This window comes from Vulpes vulpes, chromosome 2, assembly GCF_048418805.1.
Source record: "Vulpes vulpes isolate BD-2025 chromosome 2, VulVul3, whole genome shotgun sequence".
In the NCBI taxonomy this organism is placed as follows: domain Eukaryota; kingdom Metazoa; phylum Chordata; class Mammalia; order Carnivora; family Canidae; genus Vulpes; species Vulpes vulpes.
The window spans coordinates 45,343,301-45,360,782 of record NC_132781.1 but is presented as its reverse complement, the minus strand read 5'-3'; the positions used below and the strand labels follow the sequence as shown (position 1 = coordinate 45,360,782).

At 41.6% G+C, this 17,482-nt stretch overlaps 1 pseudogene; it reads right to left on the bottom strand.

The window, feature by feature from the left end:
* Nucleotides 1–10,645: 10,645 nt before the first annotated feature.
* On the bottom strand, nucleotides 10,646–11,474 carry LOC112933194 (programmed cell death protein 10-like; annotated as a pseudogene).
* Between the last annotated feature and the right edge of the window lie 6,008 nt (nucleotides 11,475–17,482).

Below are 17,482 nucleotides of genomic sequence, written 5' to 3'. Positions count from 1 at the left end.
GCTCAGTGGTTGAGTGTCTGCCTTTGGCTCAGGTCATGATCCCGGGGTCCTGGGATCGAGTCCCACATCAGGTTCCCTGCAGAGAGCCTGCTTCTCCTTCTGCCTGTGTCTCTGCCTCTTTCTCTCTGTGTCTCTCATGAATAAATAAAATCTAAATAAATAAATAAATAAATCCAAACAGAGCCCGTTTTTTGCTTGCTAAGCAGCGGCAGCAAGGCCCTAAGACTCTATGTTGGAGGGGCACCACTTTTACAAATCTCACAGCACTTCCCTATGGCCTGGCAGGGCCCTGATAAGCCATGGGAGTAGAGAACTGGTTACTGAAGAATACAAGATGGCGCAAAATGCACAAAGCAAGAAAACTAAGCATAAAATCAGAGACACTGTTCTTAAATATTGATCAACATAAATCAGTGAGGGATTGAAAGAAATAGGAGCAAGAAAATAAAAGATAGGGAGGTTAAAATGTCTAAATCTGGGACACCTGGGTGGCTCAATGGTTGGGCTTCTGCCTTTGGCTCAGGACATGATTCTGGAGTCCGGGATTGAGTCCCACATTGGGCTGCCTGTGGGGAGCCTGCTTCTCCCTCTGTCTATGCCTCTGCCTCTCTCTGTGTGTCTCTCATGAATAAATAAATAAAATCTTAAAAAAAAAAAAGTCTAAATCCGAAGCAGAAATCAACCAAGAGTTAACAGAGAGACCAAACCAGTGGAGCTCACAAAACATGATTTGTTTCCATAAAGGGTAAATATATGAGACAGAAAAGAGATTAATGGCTGCCTGGGGCTGGAAATGGGAATGGGAATTGACTGTAAATAAGCTCAAAGTTTCATTTTAGTGTGATGGAAATGTACTCAAATTAGGTGGTGGCAATGGCTATATAACTCGATAAATACACTAAAATTCATTGCATTTTATGCTTAAGACAGATGGATTTTATTATGTGTAATTTATATCTTAATAAGGCTATTTAAAACTATTTGTCTCCAAAAAAAGAAATAAAAATAAATAAATAATTAAAATAATATTTGGCTTGGGGGCAGCCCAGGTGGTTCAGTGGTTTAGCGCTGCCTTCAGCCCAGGGCCTGATCCTGGAGACCCAGTATCGAGTCCCGCATCGGACTCCCTTCATGGAGCCTCTGCCTGTGTCTCTGTCTCTCTCTCTGTGTCTCTCATGAATAAATAAATAAAATTTTAAAAATAAAATAAAATAAAATATTTGGCTTGGCAAGAAATAACAGGTGTTGATGTGCCTGGCTGGCTCAGTCAGAAAAACATGTGACTCTTGATCTCGGGGTTGTGAGTTCAAGCCCCATGTTGGATGTAGAGATTACTTAAATTTTTTTTTTTAATTTTTATTTATTTATGATAGTCACAGAGAGAGAGAGAGAGAGAGGCAGAGACACAGGCAGAGGGAGAAGCAGGCTCCATGCAGGGAGCCTGACGTGGGATTCGATCCCGGGTCTCCAGGATCGCGCCCTGGGCCAAAGGCAGGCGCCAAACCGCTGCGCCACCCAGGGATCCCCGGATGTAGAGATTACTTAAAAATAAATAAAATCTTAAAAAGAAATAACAGGGCAGCCAGGGTGGCTCAGCGGTTTAGTGCTGCCTTTGGCCCGGGGCCTGACCCTGGAGACCTGGGATCAAGTCCCACGTTGGGCTCCCTGCATGGAACCTGCTTCTCCCTCTGCCTGTGTCTCTGGCTCTCTCTCTCTCTCACTGTGTGTGTGTCTCTCATGAAAAAATAAATAAAATCCTTAAAAAAAAAAAAAAAAGAAAGAAATAACAAGTTGGTGAAGATGTGAAAAAAAGGAAATGTAAATTGGTGCAGCCACTGTGGAAAACAGTATGGAATTTCCTCAAACAAATTAAAAATATAAATACCATAGGATCCAGTAATTCCATTACTATTTACCCCTGAACATGAGAACACTAATTTGAAAAGATTATATACACCCCTATGTTTATTGCAGCATTGTTTACAATAGCCAAGATACAGAAGCAATCCAAGTGTCCATCAATAGATTAATGGATAAAGAAGATGCGGTGTATATGTATATACAGTGGAATATTAGTCATAAAAATAGAATGAGCTCCTGCCCTTTGTGGAAATGTGGATGGACCTGGAGAGTATTATAAATAAGACAGAGAAAGACAGCACATAATTTCACTCATATATGGAATCTAAAAAATTGAAAAAAAAATACTTTTTTAAAAAGAGTTTATTTACTTGTGAGAGATACAGAAAGAGAAGCAGAGACAGAGGGAGAAGCAGGCTCCCCACAGGGAGCCTGATGCAGGACTCGATCCCTGGACCTGAGTTCATGCCCTGAGCCGAAGGCAGACGCTCAACCACTGAGCCACCCAGGCGTCTCCCAAACAAGACTCTTAAATGCAGAATACAAACTAGTAATTTCCAACAGGAGATAGGTGGGGGCAAAATAGGTGAAGGAAACTAAGATAATAATTTCCAGTAATAAAAGAAATAAGCCATAATAATGAAAAGTACAGCATAGGGATTATAGTAAATAATGTAATAACATTGAGTGGTGACAGATGGTGACCACACATAACTGCGGTGAGCACCAAATAATGTATTGCTAAATCACTATGTTGTACACCTGAAACTAATATAACATTGTATATTGCATAACATTTATATTTCAATGGTACAGAAAAATAAAAAAATAACATTGTTCTTTTTTTTTTTTTAAGATTTTATTTATTTATTCATGAGAGGGAGAGAGAGTGAGAGAGAGGCAGAGACACAGGCAGAGGGAAAAGCAGGCTCCATGCAGGGAGCTTGATGTGGGACTAGATCCCTGAACTCCAGGATCACGCCCTGAGCCGAAGGCAGGTGCTAAACCGCTGGGCCACCCAGGGATCGCCCAATAACATTGTTCTGAGTGTAATATTGTCCCTTGTCAATGTTAGCCACACTAAAAGTGAACAAGACATTGTGTGTCTCTGATGGTTACAACAGGAAGCTCACAGCAAACATTACCTCTGACACATTCAAATAAAAAATTAAACCTGATTCTAATCCAGCTATCAGTTTACAGGAAATATGAGGAATATAGGAACAAGGTAAATAACACTATGAGGAAGTGAAGAAACAAATCCAGGATGTGAGATATTCTGTAAGACAAATGGCACAGTTTCTTCTCAAATAAATGGCATAAAAAAAGAGAGAGAGAGACAGGAAGGGAGATCTGTTATGGGTAAAAAGAGACTTAAGAGCTCTATCAACTGATATATTTTATGAATTATTTTGTATCCTTATTCAGGTAAACCAATTGGGAAAAAAAAAACATTAGACAACCATGGGAAACTGAACATGGGCTGAATATTATTATTTTTTGAATATTAGATGATATTTAAAAATAAGGGCATCTGTGTAGCTTAGTGGGTTGAGTGTCTGACTCTTGGTTTGGGCTGGGGTCATGATCTTGGGGTCGTGGGATTGAGCCCCAAATTAGAATTCGAGCTCAGCGAGGAGTCGGCTTGAGATTTCTCTTTCTCCCTCTGCCTCTCCACCTGCTCATGCTCTCTCACTCTTAAATAAGAAAATAAATCTTTAAAAATAAATAAATAGGGCAGCCCGGGTGGCTCAGTGGTTTAGCGCTGCCTTCATCCCAGGGCCTGATCCTGGAGACCCCAGATTGAGTCCCACGTCGGGCTCCCTGCATGGAGTCTGCTTCTCCCTCTGCCTATGTCTCTGCTTCTCTCTCTCTCTCTCTCTCTCTGTCTCTCATGAATAAATAAATAAAATCGTTTTTTTTTAATAAAAATAAAAATAAAAATAAGTAAATAAGTGTGGGGCATCTGGCTCAGTCAGCAGAGTCTTTGACTCTTGATCTTAGGGTGGTGAGTTCAAGTCCCAGGTTAGGTGTAGAGATACTTTCTAAGAAATCTTTAAATATGAGTGAATGAGGGGCGCCTAGGTGGCTCAGTTGGTTAAGCATGGGCCTTCACCTTTGGTTCAGGTCAAGATCCCAGGGTCCTGGGATTGAGCCATGCTTTGTGCTCCCTGCTTAGTGGGGAATTTGCTTCTCCTCAACCTCTCCCCCTTCCCTCTGCTTGTGCTCTCTCTTTCTCCCTTTCAAATAAATAAATAAAATCATTAAAGGGGAACCTGAGTGGTTCAATCAGTTAACTGCCTTCAGCTCAGGTCCTGATCCTGGGGTCCTGGGAGATCAAGCCCTGTATCAGGCTCCCTTCTCAGTGGGGAATCCACTTCTCCCTCTCCTTCTGTCCCTCTCCCCACTCCCACTCATGTTCTCTCAAACAAACAAACAAACAAACAAACAAACAGGGGCACCTGGGTGGCTCAGTGGTTGAGCGCCTCCCTTCGGTCCAGGGCGTGATCCTGGAGACCCGGGATCGAGTCCTACGTTGGGGTCCCTGCGTGGAGCCTGCTTCTCCCTCTGCCTGTGTCTCTGCCTCTCTCTCTCTCTGTGACTCTCATGAATGGATAAAGTCTTAAAAAAAAAAGAATGAATGTTACTCTTGTTGGATGTAATAATGATATTGTGGTTATATTAACAAAATCTGTTAGTAATACTGTAGGATATACAATAATGGTCCCCCAGAGATGTCTACATCTTAATCCCTACAACCTGTGAATTTGTCACCTTACATGGCAAAAGGGATTTAGCAGTTGTGAATAAGGATCGTGGGGTACCTGGGTGGCTCAGCGGTTGAGTGTCTGCCCTTGGCTCAGTTCATGATCCCGAAGTCCTGGGATCGAGTCCCATATCGGGTTCCCTGCAGGGAGCCTGCTTCTCCCTCTGCTTCTGTCTCTGCCTCTCTCTGTGTCTCTCATGAATAAATAAATACAATCTTTTTTTTTAAGGGTGTTTACCAATTAGTCCATACTGCAAGCCTAATAACCTGGAAAGCATGGACTACCATTCAACTTTTTTTTTCTTTAAAAGTTTTACCTATTTATTTGAGAGAGCACAAGTGAGCATGAGCAGAGGGAGAGGGAGAAGCAGACTCCCTGCTGAGCAGGGAGCTGGATGCAGGGTTGATCCTAGGACCCCAGGATCATGACCTGAGCCAAAGGCACTTAACTGATTGAGCCACACAGGTGCCCTAAATCATGGAATCTTGAGAGGTTTGGAAGTGATGGGTTTTACTAATGATTTGGAGAACCACAGAAACTTGATTGGAATCAACCACAAAAGTAGAAGGATGCAGATGTGGTGGATTGCTCATGTGTCCAAGCCTTTCTTGGCACATGACAGAAGGATTGAGGAGGGATGGCAGGATGCAGAGGAGGTGCCAGGGGAGCCATCTGCACTCCCATCTTTTGGCACAATATAAACGTAGGTATTTTCTTGTGGGTAAAATGGACAAGACAGTAAGTTGGTGGGCTGAACCCACTTGCCCGTAACCTGCCAAGAGGGGAAGTCTTTCAGAACCCTCCTAACAAATTTACACAGGTGTTCCCAAGAAAGCCAGTCACTGGCCGCCTGCCAGATATATATATATATATATATATATATATATATATATATATATATATATATCAATAAGGAGAAGTTATCCCACCAATGTAAATAGGAGTCCATATTAGAAACTCTACTGATATAATTAACTATACTTATTCATTGAAGAAAAAAACATATAGTTGATAAAAATAGAGCCTGAAGGAGCATCCAGTAAAAAGTCAACACTTTTGTTTAAAATTTCCTTAAATATGGGATCCCTGGGTGGCGCAGCGGTTTGGCGCCTGCCTTTGGCCCAGGGCGCGATCCTGGAGACCCGGGATCGAATCCCACATCAGGCTCCCGGTGCATGGAGCCTGCTTCTCCCTCTGCCTGTGTCTCTGCCTCTCTCTCTTTCTCTCTGTATGACTATCATAAATAAATAAAAAATTAAAAAAAAAATAAAATTTCCTTAAATAATCTCTATACCCAAAGAGTGGCTCGAACTCACAACCCCAAGCTCAATAGCTACATGCTCTACCGACTGAGCCAGCCAGGTGCCCCAATACTTGTTTTTTTTTAAACTCATTTTTAATTTATTTTTAAAGATTTTAATTATTTATTTGAGAGAGAGCAAGCACAGAGAGTGAGGGAGAAGGAGATGCAGGCTCCCTGCTGTGCAGGGAGTCCAACTTGAGGCTTTATCCCAGGACTCTGGGATCATGACCTGTGCTGAAGGCAGATGCTTAACTGACTGAGCCACCCAGTCACCCCTAAACTCATTTTTAATAAACATTCTTACCAAATTAGAAATAGAAGAATCTCTTTAATTTAATAAAACAACAACTAGGGACTCCTGGGCATCTCAGTCTTAGGTGATCTCAAGTCAGGTCTTGATCTCAGGGTCATGAATTCAAGAAAAAACAAAACGAATCAATACAAATGATGACAACAACAACTATTTATCAGAAACCAATAGAAAACATTACTCTTAATGGTGAAATATTAGAAATTTACATTAAAGTATTGAATTTAACACCTGGGTGGCTCAACGTTGAGCATCTGCCTTCAGCTCAGAGCTTGATCATTGTCCAGGGATTGAGTCCCACATTGGGCTCCCTGCTAGGAGCCTGCTTCTCTCTCTGCCTGTGTCTCTGCCTCTGTGTCTCTCAAGAATAAAAAATAAAATATTTTTTAAAAATATGGAATTTAACAATAAATACCCTATTTATTTTATTTATATATTTATTTGACAGAAAGAGAGAGAGCAGAAGTAGGCAGAGTAGCAGGCAGGGGATCCCTGGGTGGCGCAGCGGTTTAGCGGCTGGCTGCCTTTGGCCCAGGGCGCCATCCTCGAGACCCGGGATCGAATCCCACGTTGGGCTCCCGGTGCATGGAGCCTGCTTCTCCCTCTGCCTGTGTCTCTGCCTCTCTCTCTCTCTCTCATAAATAAATAAAAATTAAAAAAAAAAGAGTAGCAGGCAGAGGGAGGGGAAGAAGAAGAGAAGGAGAGGGAGAAGCAGACTCCCTGCTGACAGGGAACTGAATGCAGGGATGGATCCCAGGGCCTCAGGATCATGACTTGAGCTCAAGGTAGATGCTTAACCAGCTGAGCCACAGATGATCCTATGCATTAATTTTAAAAGATAAAAAGGTGAACCAAAAGAAATAAAAATAACTTTTTCTGCTACAATAATATTCTTCTGTAGATTGCCTTTTCCATTTAATATATCATGTGTGTGTGTGTATACATATATTAGGTATATTCTACACCCAAAGGGGGACTCAGACTCCTGAAAAATATGTATTACCTTAAAAAAATATATGTATTACCTTTATAACACAAATGTATTTATAAAGATACTGGGGCAAAAAAAAAAAAAAAGATATACATGGGGACACCTGGGTGGCTCATCGGTTTAGTGTCTGTCTTTGGTTGGGGGCATGGTCCCAGAGTCCCGGGATGGAGTCCCACTTCAGACTCCCTGCAAGGAGCCTGCTTCTCCCTCTGCCTATGTCTCTGCCTCTCTGTGTGTGTCTCTCATGAATAAATAAATGAAATATTTTTTAAAAGATTTATTTGAGAGGAAAAAGAGGGCACAGGCATAGGAGCAAAGAGAGGGAAAGAGAATCTCAAGCAGACTCCCTGCTGAGCACAGAGCCCAATGTAGGGCTCAATCTCATGACCCTGAGATAATGACCTGAGCCTAGGAGATCCCTGGGTGGCTCAGTGGTTTAGCACCTGCCTTTGGTCCACACATGATCCTGGAGTCCCAGGATCGAGTCCTGCCTCAGGCTCCCAGCATGGAGAGCTGGGATAAGTAAACAAATCTTAAGAAAAAAAAAAAGTAATATACAGCCTGGTACTGGACTCCCCCCCCCAAAAAAGTGACCTGAGCCTAAATTAAGAGTTGGTCACTTAACTAACTTAGCAATCCAAGTGCCCCTATTCTAATAGTTTTTCAGTTAATTGTCTTGACTCTTCATAGTGTATTGCTGAAAATTTAGTCTCTTCCTTTATAAACTATATTGTTCCTATTTACTTTTCATTTCTCCATATCTATGGAGCTTCAGAGAAATATTGAATGAGAGATTAAAATGGGCATTATTGGGGAACCTGGGTGGCTCAGTCCATTTATCACCTGCCTTTGGCTTGGGTCATGGTCCTGAGGTCCTGGGTTCAGTCCCACATCTTTTAAAATTAATGCATAGGATCATCTGTGGCTCATCTGGTTAAGCATCTACCTTGAGCTCAAGTCATGATCCTGAGGCCCTGGGATCCATCCCTGCATTCAGTTCCCTGTCAGCAGGGAGTCTGCTTCTCCCTCTCCTCTGCCTACCACTTCCCCTGCTTGTGCTCTCTCTTTGTGTCAAATAAATAAATAAGGGACGCCTGGGTGGCTCAGTGATTTAGCACCGCCTACAGCCCAGGGCCTGATACTGGAGACTCAGGATCAAGTCCCACTTCAGGCTCCCTGCATGGAGCCTGCTTCTCCCTCTGCCTGTGTCTCTGCCTCTCTCTCTCTTTCTCTGTGTCTCTCATAAAAAAAAAAAAAAAAAAAAAAAAGGCTCAGGGCATGATCCCAGAGTCCTGGAAAAATCTTAAATAAAATAAATAGAATCTTTTTAAAAATTAAAAAATAAAATATGTAAAGATATTTATTAAAATACAAAAATAAATAAAAATAAACACAAAGAAAAAGCTGAAAATAAAACAATTAGAATCCCTAAAGGGTGCCTGCATGGCTCAGTCTGTTGGGGGTCTGACTCTTGGTTTCAGCTCAGGTCATGATCCTGGGGTCCTAGAATCGAGCCCCGCACGGAGCTCTGTGTGGAGTCTACTTGTCCATCTCCCTTCCACTCTGCTCATCCCCACTGCAGTCCCTCACCTGCTCTCTCTCTCAAATAAATGAATAAAATCTTTTCTAAAAACCCGATTTTAATCTTCTTTTAATGCATTTTTATTGTTTTCTAAGTATAATTGTATTTTTTTAAAGATTTGTTAATTTATTTATTCAGAGAGAGAGAGAGAGAAGCAGAGGACACAGGCAGAGGGAGAAGCAGGCTCCTCACAGGGAGCCTGATATGAGACTCAATCCCAGATCCCAGGATCACGCCCTGTGCCAAAGGCAGGCACTCAACCACTGAGCCACCCAGGTATCCCCATGTGTATCTTCATAAATACATTTGTGTTATAAAGGTAAAACATATTTTTAAAAATGTAAACAATTTCAGCGGTGCCTAGGTGGCTCAATTGGTTAAGTGTCTGCCTTTGGCTCAGGTCATGATCCCAAAGTCCTGGGATTGAGCCCTGCATTGGGCTCCCTACTCAATGGGGAGTCTGCTTCTCCCTCTACCCCTCCCCCCACTTTCTTTTTTTTTTTAAGATTTATTTATTTATTCATGAGAGACAGAGAGAGAGAGAGGTAGAGAAGACACAGGCAGAGGGAGAAGCCCCCTTCCCCCACTTATACTCACTTTTTATCTCTCACTGTCTCCTAAATGAACAACTAAAATCTTTTAAAATATATAAAAATAAAAATTTAAACAAATTTAAAATAAAATAATTTTGAAATATTTAAAATAAAATAATTAGCCTATCTTTACAAATAAAAACACAATGATAACTTAAAAAAACACTAAACTGCAAGCTCCCGGAGGCAATGACTCATCATATTTTTAATGTCCTATTTCCTTCTTGTAGTGCTTAGTACACTGCCATGTATGGATATTCTACTCAAGACAAGTCAAGTGAAGTTTTGTTTCCATTATAGGAAATTTTTCAACAAAGTTGGGAGATTCATACTTAAGCGTGTGATTTAATGACCTGGTGATTGTTTTAAAGGATTTTCAATGGAGTATAAAGTACCCATTAACACAGCAGCTGTGAGAAGTGCTGTATCTTACCGTGAGAGCCACCTCTACAGCACCATGATTTCTTTTTTAAAGTAATCTTTCCACTCAACGTGGGGCTCAAACTCATGACCCTGAGATCAGGAGTCAAGAGTCCTACCCATTGAACCAGCCAGCACTCTGTGCACCATGATTTTTTATAAGTTTATAGCCCCAGATGCTATATCAAAAATGTTTCTGCTTTTTTTATTCAACACGGTACTGAAAGTCCTCGCCACAGAAATCAGACAAGAAAAGGAAAAAGAAGGATGACTAGGTGGCTCAGCAGTTGAGCGCCTACCTTTGACTCAGGGCCTGATCCCAAGTTCCTGGGATTGAGTCCCGCATCAGGTTCCCTGCATAGAGCCTGCTTCTCCTCCCTATGTCTCTGCCTCTCTCTCTGTGTCTCTCATGAATAAATAAATAAAATCTTTAAAAAAAAATGGAAAGGAAAAAGAAATGATAGGCATCCAAGTAGGTAAGGAGAAAGTAAAACTTCCACTATATTCTTAACAGATGTAAACTATTTATTAAATATTTGTTACCAAATATTGTTAAATACAATATTTACAGCATATCGCTTTTTTTCCAGCATATCACTTTCAAATATTTTTTATTTATTTATTTGAGAGAGAAAGAGAGAGCATGAATAGAGAAGAGGCAGAGGGAGAGGGAGAAGCAGACTTCCCACTGAGCAGGGAGCCCGATATGGGACTCTATCCCAGGACCCTGAGATCATGACTTGAGCCGAAGGCAGACATTTAACCGACTGAGCCACCCAGGCGCCCAGAGCAGTATATGTTTTCAACATATACAAATTTCATGCCACAGTTTTGAAGGTCTGAATTACCAAGTTGGTTTGATGAATTAAACAGTTGACACTTATGAACATATTTATTGCCTTGTCATCTTTATAATAGGTTTTCAGAGTAACACTGAAACCTTTGGAGTACTTTACAAATTTCAAGTATTCAGTATTCAAGTTCACTGCAGTTCTGGTATTGATATTTCTTGAAGACATTATTCATTTATATTATTTTTTTAATTTTTATTTATTTATGATAGTCACACACACAGAGAGAGAGAGAGGCAGAGACATAGGCAGAGGGAGAAACAGGCTCCATGCACCGGGAGCCCGACGTGGGATTCGATCCTGGGTCTCCAGGATCGCGCCCTGGGCCAAAGGCAGGCGCCAAACCACTGCACCACCCAGGGGTCCCTATTCATTTATATTAAATTCTTTTATTACACTAGCTATATCCTTGATTGCAGAAATGTCTCTGTCATTGATCTTATCTGGGATCTTATTGAGAATTTGTTTAAATGTTCATGCCTTTTCATTTAGCTTCTGCAATTCTGGATCTGTTCATTCAGTCATATGCTCTTCTCCATCATTAGCTGCTATTTGAAGGAGGGACTCTGTGAAGTTAAGTTCTACACTTTTTTTTCTCTAAAATTTTCGTAACGTCTTGTTTGAGTCCTGGATTTTCTTTTTAAGCCTTAATGAAAGCTGCTTTCAGTATCTGAGCTGCAGACAGGTTTACTCATTCTAGCTCATTAAACATAGGATACATTACTGCATAGAGGGGTGTAGAAACCATGGAAGTGGTCTCAGCTTCATTCTTCATCTCTTCCATTGTCATCCTCATCCAAAAGGCAGCTACAGTAGAACAAGCAGTTCTAAAATTCAGAGGAGGGGTAGCCCGGGTGGCTCAGCGGCTTAGCACCGCCTTCAGCCCACGGTCTGATCCTGGAGACCTGGGATCCAGTCCCACATCAGGCTCCAGGCTCCATGCATGGAGCCTGCTTCTCCCTCTGCCTGTGTCTCTGCCTCTCTCTCTCTGTGTCTCTCATGAATGAATAAATAAATAAAATAAATAAACCAATTAAAAAAATTCAGAGGTGTCTTCATCCACAGCAGTATTTCTTTTTCCTTTTTATGATGAAAGAATAGGGCACAAAGCATATACTGACTGGCAACTGAGGCACTGATTTCACTTCCCACCTTTATTTATTTATTTTTCAGTAGGCTCTGTGTCCACCAACTCACGACCCTGAGATCAAGACCTGAGCTGAAATCAAAAGTCACATGCTTAACTGACTGAGCCACCCAGGTGCAGATACTTCCCACTCTTAAACTTTCACCATTGGGGCACCGGGATGGCTCAGTTGGTAAAGAAACTAACTTCTTTTTTTTTTAAGATTTTATTTATTTATTCATGAGAGACACACAGAGAGAGGCAGAGACATAGGCAGAGGGAGAAGCAGGCTCCCTGGAAGGAGCCTAATGTGGGACTTGATCCCCAACCCCAGGATCACGCCCTGAGCCAAAGACAGATGTTCAACTGCTGAGCCACCCAGGTGTCCCAAGAAACTGACTCAATTTTGCCTCAGGTCATGGTCTCTGGCTCATAGGATCAAGTCCAGAGTTGGGCTCTGTTCTCAGTGTGGAGTCTGCTTGAGATTCTTTCCCTCTCCTTCTCCCTCTGCCCCTCCCCTTGCTCTCTTTCTCTTTTTCTTTCTCTCAAATAAATAAGTAAATAATCCTTAAAAAAGACTTCCACTATTTTCAGAAGACATGATACTATATACAGAAAACCCCAAAGACTCCACAAAAACTACTTGAACTAATAATCGAACTCAGTAAGGTCACAGGATACAAAATTAATATAAAGAAATCTATTGCATTTCTACACACTAATAATGAAGTTGTAGAAAGAGAAATTAAGAAAACGATCCCATGTATAATTGTACCAAAAATAATAAAATACCTAGGAATAAATTCATACTCATATAGAGTATGAAAGACCCATACTCTGAAAACTATAAAATTTGGATGAAAGAAATTGAAGACAACACAAACAAGTGGAAAGACATTTCATGCTCATGGATTGGAAGAACAAATATTGTTAAAATGTCCATACTACCCAAAGCAATCTACAGATTTAATATAATCCTTATCAAAATACCAACACTATTTTTCACAGAACTGGAACAAATAATGCTAAAATTTGTATGGAACCATAAAAGTCCCCAAATAGCCAACGAAGTATTTTTTTTTAACTTTTTACAACAAAGTCAGTTTTATTTTTTTTATATAATAAATTTATTTTTTTATTGGTGTTCAATTTACCAATATACAGAAAAACACCCAGTGCTCATCCTGTCAAGTGCCCCCCTCAGTGCCCGTCACCCATTCACCCCCACCCCCTGCCCTCCTCCCCTTCCACCACCCCTAGTTCGTTTCCCAGAGTTAGGAGTCTTTATGTTCTGTCTCCCTTTCTGATATTTCCCACACATTTCTTCTCCCTTCCCTTATATTCCCTTTCACTATTATTTATATTCCCCAAATGAATGAGAACATACAATGTTTGTCCTTCTCCGATTGACTTACTTCACTCAGCAGCCAAAGAAGTCTTGAAAAAGAAAAACAAATCTGTAGGTATCACAATCTCAGATTTCAAGATATACTACAAAGCTGTAGTAATCAAAACAGTATGGTGGTGGCACAAAAAGAGACACACATATCAATGGAACAAAATAGAGAGCACAGTAATAAACCCACTGTTATATGGTCAGTTAATCTTTGACAAAGGAGGCAAGACTATCTAATGGGAAAAAGATACTCTTTTCAACAAATGGTGTCTGAAAAACTGGAGCAACATGGAAAAGAATGAAACTGGATCACTTTCATACACTATACCCAAAAATAAATCCAAAATGGGGCACCTGGCTGGCTCAGTTGAGGAGGGTGTGACTCTTGATCTTGGATTCATGAGTTTTAAGACCGACGTTAGGTGTAAAAATTACCTGAATAAATAAAATTTAGAAAATCCAAAATGGATTAAGGAGCTAAATGTGAGACCTAATATCATAAAAACCCTGGTTATAGAGCATAGGTGGTAATTTATCTGACATCAGCCATGGCAGCAATGTTCTAGATATGTCTCCTGAGGCAAGGGAAATAAAAGCAGAAATAAACTATTGGGACTACATCAACATGAAAAGCTTGTGCATAGCAACAAACCATCAAAATGAAAAAATAATCTACTGAATGGGAAAGATATTTGCAAATGACATGCCCAACAAAGGGTTAGTATACAAAATATATACATAATTTATACAACTCAACACCAAAACCCCAATCCAATAAAAAATGGGCAGAAGACATGAACAGATATTTCTCCAAAGAAGATAGATGGCCAACAGACACATGAAAAGATGCTCAGCATCACTCATCAGGGAAATGCAAATCAAAACTACAATTAAATATCACCTTACACCTGTGAGAATGCCTAAAATAACACAAGAAACAAGTTTTGGCGAGGAGGTGGAGAAAAATGAACCCTCTTGCATTATTGGTGGGAATGTAAACTGGTGCAGTCACTGTGAAAAACAGTATGGAACTTCCTCAAAAAGATGAAAATTAGGGATTCCTGGGTGGCTCAGCGGTTGAGTGCCTGCCTTCAGCCCAGGGCGTGATCCTGGAGACCCAGGATCAAATCCCATGTCAGGCTCCCCTGCATGGAGCCTGCTTCTCCCTCTGCCTGTGTCTCTGCCTCTCTCATGAATAAATAAATAAAATCTTAAAAAAAAAAGATGAAAATTAGAAGTACCATGTGATCTAGCAATTCCATTACTGGGTATTTACCCAAAGAATACCAAAAAGATACATGCATACCTATGTTTATTGGAGCATTATTTACAATAGCCTTACTATAGAAGTAATCCAAGTGTCTATCAATAGATGAATGGACAAAGATGTGGTATATATACACAATGGAATATTATTAAACCATTAAAAAGAATGAAATCTTGCCACTTGGATAGATCTAGATCTAGAGAATATGATGCCAAGTAAAATAACCAGTCAGAGAAAGACAAATACCATATGATCTCACTCATATGTGCAATTTAAGAAACAAACAAAGGCACCTGTGAGGTTCAGTCAGTTAAGCATCCAACTCTTGATTTCGGCTCAGGACATGATGTCAGGGTCATGAGATGGAGCCCTGCCTTGGGCTCTGCGCTGGGTAGAGAACCTGCTTAAGACTCTCTCTCCCTCTCCCTTTACCCCCAACCCACCAACCACATATGTGCACACTCTAACTCTTAAAAAAAAGGAAGAAAAAGAGACAAATCACTTTTTTTTTTTTTTTTAAATACTCCACACCTAGTGTGAAGCTCAACACAGGGCTTGAACTCACAATCCTGAGATCAAAACTTGAGTTGAGATCAAGACTTGAGTTGAGATCAAGAGTTGATTGCCCACCCAGGCACCCCCAAAAGACTCTTAACTATATATACACAAACTGATGGTTAGCAGAAGGGATGTGAGGGAGATGAATGGAATAGGGAATGAGGATTATGCACTTATTGGGGCATCTGGGTGGCTCAGTGGTTGAGCGTCTGCCTTCAGCTCAGGTCAGGATCTTATGTGCACTTATGATAAGCACTGAATAACATATAGAATTGTTGAATCAGGGGATCCCTGGGTGGCGCAGCGGTTTGATGCCTGCCTTTGGCCCAGGGTGTGAACCTGGAGTCTGGGGATTGAGTCCCACGTTGGGCTCCCTGCGTGGAGCCTGCTTCTCCCTCTGCCTGTGTCTCTGCTTCTCTCTCTGTGTCTCTCATGAATAAATATAACTGGTTTTGCAAGTTGATTTTGTGTCTTTCAACTTTACTGAGTAAGATCTAACACGTTTTGTTTTGTTTTGTTTTGTTGAACCTTTAGTATGTATTTTCTGCTTAAAAGGTCAAGTCTAAAAAAAAAAGGTCAAGTCTACAAACAGAAGTCATTTTACTTCTTCCTTTGTAGTTCAAGTGCCTTTTAATTCTTTGTATTTCCTAATTGCTTTGGCTAACAACTTCTAGTACTACACTGAATAGCTGGGGAAAGGAGGCATTTTATCTTGTTCATGATCTTAGGGGGAAAGCTTTGGGTCTCAACATTGAGTATGATGTTACCTGGGGTTTTTTCATATATGGCCTTTATTATGTTGAAGAAGTTCCCTTCTATTCCTAGTTTATTATATTTACTATGAAAGGTCAATTTTTTTTTTTAGATTTTGTTTTTTACGATTTTACTTTTTTTTTTACTTTTTATTTTTTTGTTCATGAGAGAGAGGCAGAGACACAAGCAGAGGGAGAAGCAGGCTCCATGCAGGGAGCCTGACGTGGGGAAGTGGGGACGTGGGACCCGATCCCGGGACCCCAGGGTCCTGCCCGGCCGAAGGCAGGGGTAACCGCTTAGCCATCTGGGCTACCCGAGATTTTACTTTTTAAAGTAATCTCCACACCTAGCATGGGGCTTTAATTTACAACCGAAGATGAAGAGTCACATGTTCTACCAACTGAGCCAACCAGGCACCCTTAAAGATTTTACTTTATTTTTTCCAAATATTTTATTTTATTTTTTTAAGATTTTATTTATTGGGTCAGCTCGGGTGGCTGAGCGGTTAAGCTCTGCCTTCAGCCCAGGGCGTGATCCTGGAGACCTGGGATCGAGTCCCACTTCAGACTCCCTGCATGGAGCCTGCTTCTCCCTCTGCCTGTCTCTGCCTCTCTCTCTTTCTCTCTCTGTGTGTCTCATGAATAAATAAAAATCTTAAAAAAAAAAAGATTTTATTTATTTATTCACGACACACACACACACACACACACACACACACACACACACAGGCAGAGACATAGGAAGAGGGAGGGGAAGCAGGCTCCTTGCAGGGAGCCCGACGCAGGAATTGGGCTCTGTGCTGGGGAGAGTTGGCTCAAGATTCTCTTTCCCTCTGCCTCTCCCCCTGCTCTCTCTCTAAAAAAAAAGAAAAACAAAAGGATCTCCTTGGGGCAGCCCGGGTGGCTCAGTGGTTTAGCACCGCCGAAGGCCTGATTCCGAAGACCCTGGATCGGGTACCACGTTGGGCTCCCTGCATGGAGCCTGCCTCTCCCTCTGCCTGTGTCTCTGCCTCTCTCTCATGAATGAATGAATGAAATCTTAAAAAAAAGAAAACAACAATGAAGTTCTTTTTTTTTTTAAATTTTATTTATTCATTCATGAGAGACAAGAGACAGAGAGAGAGAGAGAGAGAGAGAGAGAGGCAGAGACCAGGCAGAGGGAGAAGCAGGCTCCATGCAGGGAGCCTGACGTGGGACTCGATCCCAGGTCCCCAGGATCACACACGGGGCTGAAGGCAGCACTAAACCGCTGAGCCACCCCGGTTGCCCTGTTTAAATTTTTTTTAAATGAATTTTCCATTATTTAGGCATGATTAAGTCACTGGCCATTGGTGACTAACTCAATCCCCAGCTTCTCCCATCCCTGGAGATCAGGAGTAGGGTGGGTAAGTTAAACAATCCTTGGGGGTGCCTGGTTAAGTATCTGACTCTTCAATTCAGCTCAGTTCATGATTTCAAGGTCATGGGATGAAGCTCTAGGTCGGCTCTGTGCTCAGTGCAAAGCCTGCCTGGGATTCTCTCTCTGCCCCTCCCCTGCTCTCGCTCTCTATCTCTCTCTAAAATAAAACAAATCAGGGATCCCTGGGTGGCGCAGCGGTTTGGCGCCTGCCTTTGGCCCAGGGCGCGATCCTGGAGACCCGGGATCGAGTCCCACGTCGGGCTCCCGGTGCATGGAGCCTGCTTCTCCCTCTGCCTGTGTCTCTGC